This window comes from Euprymna scolopes, chromosome 21 (assembly GCF_053919585.1).
Source record: "Euprymna scolopes isolate OS-2025 chromosome 21, ASM5391958v1, whole genome shotgun sequence".
Lineage (NCBI taxonomy): Eukaryota > Metazoa > Mollusca > Cephalopoda > Sepiida > Sepiolidae > Euprymna > Euprymna scolopes.
The window spans coordinates 25,359,456-25,369,040 of NC_136502.1; the positions used below are offsets into that span (position 1 = coordinate 25,359,456).

General features: G+C 26.1%; 1 long non-coding RNA gene across 1 annotated transcript; it reads left to right on the plus strand.

The window, feature by feature from the left end:
* Positions 1–2,295: 2,295 nt before the first annotated feature.
* LOC145242969 (uncharacterized) lies at positions 2,296–5,140 on the plus strand. The gene is made up of 2 exons (XR_013862828.1): positions 2,296–2,434; positions 5,002–5,140. It is a non-coding gene; the product is annotated as an uncharacterized LOC145242969 (long non-coding RNA).
* Positions 5,141–9,585: the final 4,445 nt, after the last annotated feature.

The window sequence follows — 9,585 nt, forward strand, 5'->3', positions numbered from 1 at the left end:
AAAAATCAATCAAATTTAAAATTATGTAAACTTATTTTAATACTTTATAAAATCACATTCTTAATACCTGTCTCTTGAATTCGGAGATTAAGCTTTTTTTTCATAATCAAAATAAAACATCACATTTATTATTCACTTTGGAGTTTTTAAACTATAAAGAAAAAAACAAAAAAATATTCAATAAAAGACATTTTATTGAAAATCATTAAATGTTTTTATATAGGATGAAGATTATTTTTTACTTTCATGATTTTCAATAATTCATGAACACAAATTGGGTGACAAGATTCAGACAATATGCTTATTTGATTATGAAAAGAAAATTTAAAAGGAAATATATAATTAACAAATCGATTGAAATAAAATGAGAAAATCTAATAGTAACAAGAAATTCTGCTTAAATATCAGACCTTTTTCAACAGCTCATTCCTAATTACATATTAAATTTGTAGAAAAAATATGTTGTGTTATTATTTATGAAAGCAAATAAATAGATGAACTTATTCTTATTTTTCACATGCTTTGCAAATCTTAGATTTATTGTTTACATAAGTAACATATTTTTTTAAATATATATTTTTTATCATCCTTGTTCAAAAAAAATTTAATGAAAAATCAATAGATAATTATTGTATATATTTTAGAGTATTTTTAAATGCTTTTGTATATAAAAAAGTACATCAAATCAAATTGTTGGATTAAAATGCCGTTTTTTTTATTTTCTTTTTTACTAGTTGTACATTCAAGACATAGCATTACCTTCTGGTGTGGACAGAAATAAAAAAAGCAGAGATAGAATAAAGAATTATTCTAGTAAAAGTTCTATGAAGTCCTCTCACAGTGACAACAATCAGTGGCAAGAAGAAAACACTAGACAAGATGAAATGGGTAAGTCATAACAAAATTGACTACATTTTATTGTGATTTCATCTCGCTTGAAATTATTTCATTATTTAAATGTTATTAATGTGTTGATTAAATATGTTTATAACCGAACACAATTATCCACTGAATTTTGATATGAAATGTTTTGAATAATGTTTGACCTGTGCAATTAACTGAAGTAAATGGAAACAATTATTATATAAATTATAATGCATTTTGCAAATATGCTACAGAAATTTATGTATAAGATAATTGTGTGCATCTCAAAACAGATGTGTTTAATTTAAAGAAAACTTTTTTTAAATTTCAAGTTTCTGTATAAATTGTCTTACAGTTTATATTTCATCTAATTGTTTTTCAGTCCTGTATCCCACGCAATATTGTAATCCGTCTCCTTCACAAAGTAACCAACAACGAAATACAGAAATGAGACCCTTAGCAGAGACTGTTAGTTATTCAAGTGACACAACAATTGTGGCAAGGGGTTTCTATGCCCCTTATATGAATGAAAACCTCCTCCACAAAAGTCCAAAGCTGGATGCAGGTGCTGACAATTACAATGCCAGTAGACACTCACAATCAGGCAGTAGTCCTAGTTCTAACACAAGACCCTTACCTCCCGTGCCCAACTTGAATTAAGTAGAAGCTATTCTCCATATAAAAAACATTATATAAATACTACATTCATACAACGTAAATATAAACACAGCTCCAATCCTTTTTAATAATTATTCTCAGAAAAATAAAAAATAAAGGATTAATTAGTTTATAGAATAAATTAAATTGTCTTAATATAATAAATCATGTTTTTATTTGGTTATTTATCTATTCTGAATAATTTTGCTTGATTATAAAAAGTAGATTTTTAATAACTTTATATGCATTTCATATTGATAAAATTTCAATAATTTCTATATAAGAACTTAAAAAAGTGTGAAAAGTATCTTTTGTTTTCATTAAAATGAATATAGTTTTAAGGCGAATTTTGAATATAGAAAAAATTGTTTTTAATTTTGTCAATGTTTAGAATTAACTGATATATTTAGATTACAAATAAAATCTAAAATATACTTATAATTTTACTACAGATATTTTACATGTAAACTTTATATATATATATATATATATATATATATATATATATATATATATATATATATATATACTATTATAAAACATTAGAAATGGAAAGAAAAAATTAGTTCATGATGGAAGAATAGATTTTTCTTTTTGCCTATTACATTTTGGATGATTATTACAAACATTTTTATTTCTATTAAATCCTCCATAAGTTTTGTTTATTTTTTATTTATGTATTAAGAAAATTATTATAAAATATTTGAAATCATTATAATAATATTCATCCAACTATAGTCTTATCTAAAAAAGATTATAGCAGCCATTACTCATACAACACATTAGGTAAGACTGTTGGTTTGAATAATCTAAAATTAAAAAAAACATTTAATTGAATTGATATATATTACAATATCAGAAGTATTACAAGTGTCATAAACTATATTTGTTTTAAACATACATAATAACAAAGGTAAGTTGATGTTCCAAATATTTTTTAAATTTTCTTATATTTTCCTCTGATTTAAGATATAGAGATGAAAGCTAAAGAATAAAGCACATTTATTGTTTTATCAAAAGAAATTTGCATAAAATTAAATATGCATCAGATTTCTTATATTTAATGAGTTTACTGTTTTTTGTTTAAAAGAATAACCAAATAAATTATTGTCACTTTTTATGCATCTTTTATTTTTATTTATATTATCTAATAGTTTGTTTTAAATTTAAAAATTATATCTATTACATTTACATTATTATTTATTATTTTTATTTGTTATGCAATGCAATATTGTTCCATGTTTTGACATTTTTGAGATGTGAATTTATAACTTGGATTATTTGGACTACTATTCTCATTTTGGTTGTTATTTTCACAATATTTCAGCCAATGTAATCTGCAAAACTTTTCAGATGTATTTTTTCAAGATTAAAAAAATCCACCTGAAGATGTTCAAAGATTATAATGGATGAAACATTGTAAAAATAACAACCAAGATTAGAATATTACTACAAATAACACAATTTTTTTTTTTATATAATTACAAATTTATATTTATAACTTCCCTTCAGTTTACAACATTTTACATCAACATATTTAGATAAAAGATCCAATACTTCTAAAAAATCATAGCATCATGAAAACAATATATATTATTATTTTAAATTGGCCAATTTGGGGGTTGGATACTCCAGTAGTAAGAAAATCTTAGTGCATTTCAATAGCATAGAAACCGCCTTGGAGAAAATAAGAAAATATTTTGACTTCTTCAATCCAATATATATTAATACATTGTGTTATTTAAATGTGTATTCTCAGTCGTGAAGGATTTCTACTTCAATGACCTGGGATAGAAAACAAAGTATAGAAAAAGAAAAAATATTGTAAAATGAGCAACTATTTAAATTGAGGGCAATGTTAGTATAACGCAATAAAAGACTTTCAACACCAAATTTAATATATGATGACAATGGTATTTCCTAGTTTAGTAACATAAACATTGGCAATATAAAAAATAAGCGTAACCTATTTGCATTAAAAAAGACATGTAACCTCTGTCCTGATACTATATATCATCTACTTTGTTCTTGGTTAGATTGAGGCAGTTTGCAAAATTTGTAAGAAAAGTTATAAAATAATTTTGAAAACTTTGAAGAAGACATAATTTGTGAAATATTTTGTTGTATTCACTATGACTAATGATCCATGTATTTGACATCCAATTCAATATTCCTTTATTCCCAGAATAGTCAGAATGTGTCCCACATTGTGCAGGGAAAATATAAAATATTGATTGAAATAAAAAAAGTAATTATCAGAGTATCAATTCCGAAAAAAAAAAAATTGAATAGTAAGTGTAATAAAAAAACAATAATTGAAAATGTTTACTGTCTCAACTCTTAGTGAACATTTGCTGTTTTTAAGAAATTAATCATTTGTTAAGTATTCTAGAAATTAATCATTTGTTAAGTATTCTAGAAATTAATCAATTGTTAAGTATTCTAAATATTAATCAATTGTTAAGTATTCTGGAATAACTGGTGTTCATTTCATTTTCATACAATGAACAATTAGGCACTGGTGTTACAGGTAGTGATGAGAGTAGATAAATACAATCAAGAAAAATGACAGCCATCTTCTTTTTGGGGATATTTATTTGAGAGAGTCAGATTATTTGGAGAAAATATAATATATATTGAAAAAGGTCCAAATAAATGCATAATTTCAGGTAACATAATTGGGTGATGGAATAGATTAGCATATGAAGGTTTCGGTTATTGTCTTATTATTTCTTTATTACTTTATTTTATTTCTTATTTACTTACTGCACAAAGGAAAACTTGACTTTACTTTATTATACAGATATTTTCTTACTACAACATAATATTATGAGTATTAGCCATATTGCCCCAAGCACCAAAATAATATTTTATGCTACTGTAGTCTAAAACAGAGACAAGTAAAATGGCTGACATCTATAATGGTATCTTATAATAAGTAAAATTTAAGATAAAAAATGCTTGTATGTTCTAGAATCGTAGTAATATTCTAAGAAAATCTACCTTCAAAATTGACTTATTTAAAAAAATAATAAGGTAGTGATGGCATAAGTGTAATGTCTCAAATAATATATAGAATACCAGCTTAATTATATATAGATGAAGAAATACATCATTTATTGAGTTGATGCCAAAAAAGATTGATTGATTAAAGGGTTTAAAATAGAAAAATAATTTAAAATTTTATTTATTTCAAAATAATCAACGTTTGTATTCTCCACACATTCTTTTTTATTATTGTGTTTCGTTTCCTAAATACATTGATATTTTTATTTAAAATAAAAAGACGTCATATGTGGTAACAAATATGCATTTAAATTTTTGCATTTTTTAAATTTCAAATGCCAGAAAAAAATTCATTTTCAAAATTAAAATAAAACAATTAGATTTCAGAGACTTATTATTTAGAAGTTAATAATATTTGATGTATAAATTTATTATGATTATAAAATTGATATAAAAAATTGTTTGAAATTTCAGGAACATAAACATTTCAAGAGACATTTAAACATTACAAGAAAATGAGGATTTCACTCCTGTTAAAAGGAAAGATTATATACTTCTTGCTAAATGTCTCCGTTTTCTACAGGTGTCTATGTGTGGATCTTACTATGTTGAAGAAGGAAAAAAAATCAGATACTCATCTTGGTAACATTGCTGCAGACTTACTTATTACAAAAGATTCTTCATTTAAAGACTCTGACATAATTAATTTCAACCTTTTATACAAAGATGCAAGTGGTGCATTTCCATTATTTCGCATCTCCAAAGAATCTGGCAAACTTTATACAGCTCAAAATTTACATGCTGAATCACTTTGCATTTTTAAAAAAGAATGCTTTTCATTGGTCGATGCTGCTGTCAGAAAAGCAATCACAATTATTAAATTATTGGAAATCAAGGTAATAATAAAAGATGTCAATGATTATCATCCTGAGTTTCCTGATGAAAAAGTGAACATTAAGTTTTCTGAAAGTGACGGTAAAGGAATTAAAATATCAATTCCAAATGCTGTAGATAAAGATGTTGGAAGATTAAATTCTCAAACCAGATCATCTTAAAATGTCTATGAAAGAACTTTTTACTTTATCTGTCATTAAAAATGTTGATGGAACTTCAGAATTAGGTGTATGTCTACAAGAGAAACTTAACCGAGAAATCAAAGATCCATACATGTTTCAAGTAATTGCAAAAGATAAAAACTCTCCTCCTAAGCAAAATGTTTTGGATGTTCAGACTATAGTTACAGTTATAGTACAGATGTTAATGGCAACATCGCAGTTTCCCTTATAATATGGATGTAACATATTACCCGCATCATACAAAGAACATCAGCCAGATAAAGGCATCAGACAGTGACAGTCAAGAGAATGCATTTCTAAAATATGAAATAATCAGAGGCAATAGCAAACAGATATTCAGCATCAACCAGTACACTGGTTTGTTATGTTCAACTCATGTCCTAAGCCAACAAGATGCTGGCTCATATGAGCTGGAGTTTCTAGTGAAGGACAGTGGTAGTCCAGTTCTATCAGCCAGAACTACTGTATATTTGACACTGACTGTAAGCAACAAGACATCAGAAATGTTAAATGCTGTTAACATCAAAAAAGATAACAAGATCCACCTGACTTCAGCAATTATCATTGTGTCTGTAGCAGTGACAATAGCTGTGATCATTACAGCTTCAATCTCAGTGTGTATCCTTCGCTGTTGCAATCCTTGAAGTGTTCCAGTAGCAGAAGGCGGATATGTGAGTAGTGGTCAGAGACATTTGATAAGTCCTCCTTACCCAGCAAATCCTTGGTCTAATGTTGCTCTTCCTACAAGTGATGCAGTTGATATGAGAAGAAGCAGTCAACCACCAACACCCAGAATGCAAACCCATCCTTACTCAAGTGCTCAACAAATGTTACCATCTCACTCATCACAACTACCTGCAAACTCTGCTTCACCGGTAAGTTCAGTCAATATATTATTTTATGAAAAGGTTTATGATAATTTGTAAGTTCAGTCAATATATTATTTTATGAAAAGGTTTATGATAATTTGTAAGTTCAGTCAATATATTATTTTATGAAAAGGTTTATGATAATTTGTAAGTTCAGTCAATATATTATTTTATGAAAAGGTTTATGATAATTTGTAAGTTCAGTCAATATATTATTTTATGAAAAGGTTTATGATAATTTGTAAGTTCAGTCAATATATTATTTTATGAAAAGGTTTATGATAATTTGTAGAGGCAAATACATATTTAATATTTACTTGTTTATTATGTTTGTTTTGACATCTACTTTTTTAAAACTATCTTTTTAATTCATCTCTTAAAAAATTGTTTTCATTGATACCTTTAATAAAGTATCATTGTTTAAATCAAATTCTGTTAAATATTTCATCTGATAGTTCCTAAAATACTCCTGTTAATTTGTTTTTTATCATTATTTATGAATTCATCTAATTCCATTTGTATTAATATTGTAGAGCTGTGTTAGATTATGAACAAAGATGAAATTTCCACTAGAAATTAGATTACATAAAAATAGCAAATAAGTTCGAAGAAAGTGACATCATGTATGGGAAGTTGATGTAGTAGAATAACCTATAAATATGACAGTTGTTGTTTGGGAAGGTTAAGTTTGTGATTACGCAGAAGATATCAAATGAAATGCTTAAAGAAAAAGAAATAAAGAAAATAGAATGTTGTTAGAGTAATCAAAGCAACTGTCAAGTTCAAGAAATTCTATTCCAGTAATTTCATGTTGCATCAGCACACCAAAATCAAGAATTGAAGAGGTAATATAGACTAATGAAATACATAACATAATGTATACGGCATGACTCTAGAATTAATTTTTAGTTGGTACATGATTTATCATATTATCTAAAAAATATGAATGGAAATTAGATAAAAAAATAAATAAATAAACAGTTAAAAGTATGAATAATATAAGTGACTTTGTTTTTTGAATGCCAATTTGCTGTTCGTTTGTTCTGTGAATTAGAAATGTAAAAGAAATTACTGAGAATAGCCATTCAAAATGGCAGGACCCCCCCCCCAGTTTATTTGAAGAAAGCACCCTGCATTTAGATTGGAAATGTAAGGTAGGCAAGAGTGAGAAACATAATGAAATACCAATAGTGCTACAATGAAATAGTTCACCTATAAAAACTTCCTGGTGAAGTTGGTGATAATAGTAATAGCAATCTAAGCATGAACGTTAAAACTTGTCACTCCAGAAAATAATGTAAAATCTTTTAAAAATACATATTTGGAATTGGTCTAAATGGCTGCCAAAGCAGGGTTACATATACAGGTTTGGGTTATAAAGCTATAATAGTCAATGAAATAGGGGGGAAATTCACTTTACTTTATATATGGTAAAAAATAAATGATGTTCATTTATCATGGATGAAACTATGTAGATTGCAATGTATATCATTCTTTATAAAGATTTTATGTGATTTCTAATTATTTACACAAAATACATGTTAGTAATACTTTCTAAATCTACTAAATCTATTTTATGTAGTGATATTACAATTGCTGTTTTCCACATATATGTAATCTGTTCATATTGCAAATAATTTGATGTTAGTTAATATAAAGCATTTATTGTTCTAAAATTTCTATTCTTGATATTAATGATAATTTACCAATTTCTATTATTGTATTCATAATTTGGTGCCTTATTTTTCTCATATGTATATTCAAGACATAGCATTATCACCTGGTAGAGATAAAAGCAAAAGGACAATCAGGAACCAAGACTATTCTAGTAGCGGTTCAATTAAATCTATTCACAATGAAAATAGAAGAGGTTGCGGTGAAGAAAATACAATAAAATCAGAAGATATTTTAGGTAAGTTTTTTAAGACTCATAATTTCTAATGTGGGCCATTAGACTTGTTTTCTATTTTTAACTCGTATTACAGCATTTGATCTTGAAACTTCTCTAGCATCTCCATTATATCCATCAGAATGTTATTCCCTGGTAATATCTGGCTGTAATGTTTCTGCATTAAAAGTAATCATTTTCAATCAATAGACATAATCGAAGAATAAAAATAATTCTATTTCATATTGAGCTGATCTTTTTTTTTCATTTTCCATTCTTGGCTAAAAATTTATTCAGAAAATGACAATTTCTGTCCATCTTAAAATTATCAAATATTTTTTAATTGTATATCTGTTTATTCTTCTTATTATTATTTAGTTAGTTATTTATTTTGTTTAAGCTGATATGAAATAAATACACTATTTATTGGATTGGATTTATCTTATTATCACAAAAAGATTAAGAAATGGAAATCTATTATTATACAAAGTCTGAGTTTGTTTCCTAAAGGTTTTTTCTTCTCTACATACTTTAATGACACTTTTAATACATGCTAAAATATGTTTTAATACTGGAATTAAATTATGTTTAAAAATCTTCCACTAATAATTGTTTTTAGTTAATTATAATTTGTCATTAATTTAACAAGTTATCCATCTCTCACTTAGTTATCTATGTATTTTTCACTCTGTTGATTCAACCTTTTTAATATTTTTTATGCTTTTGTAAGCATTTAGAAAATAAAGAAAAAATTCCTTTAGCATTTTTTTCTTAATTATTTTCTCATCTAATTTAAATAGTGTATAATGCCATATAAATTAAATGACAAAATAATAAATCTATTTACTTCTACATTATTGATAAAAATAGAGACTCATTATTCCTAAATGTACAAAAAGAATGTTTCACAGATATGTAACAATGAGTGGAATAGTGATAGTGGTTCTGATCCAATGGATTTTCTAGTATCTTTCTATAATATAAATCTCACTTGTCTGTTTAAATGTATGTATATACGCATGTATGTCTGCCTAAAACTTTCAACAGAAGTAACGGATTTTCGCAAGATTGATATCGTTTTGAAGTTCGACCCTTCGGACGACAAATATCAAAAAATTGGCTAAAAACATTAATTCCTTCATCCTTAACTGGACACTTTTCTACAAGGAGGGGTCACTTTTTTGCCGATATTTTCGAAAGTCATCCCCTCTTTTCAATTGACTAG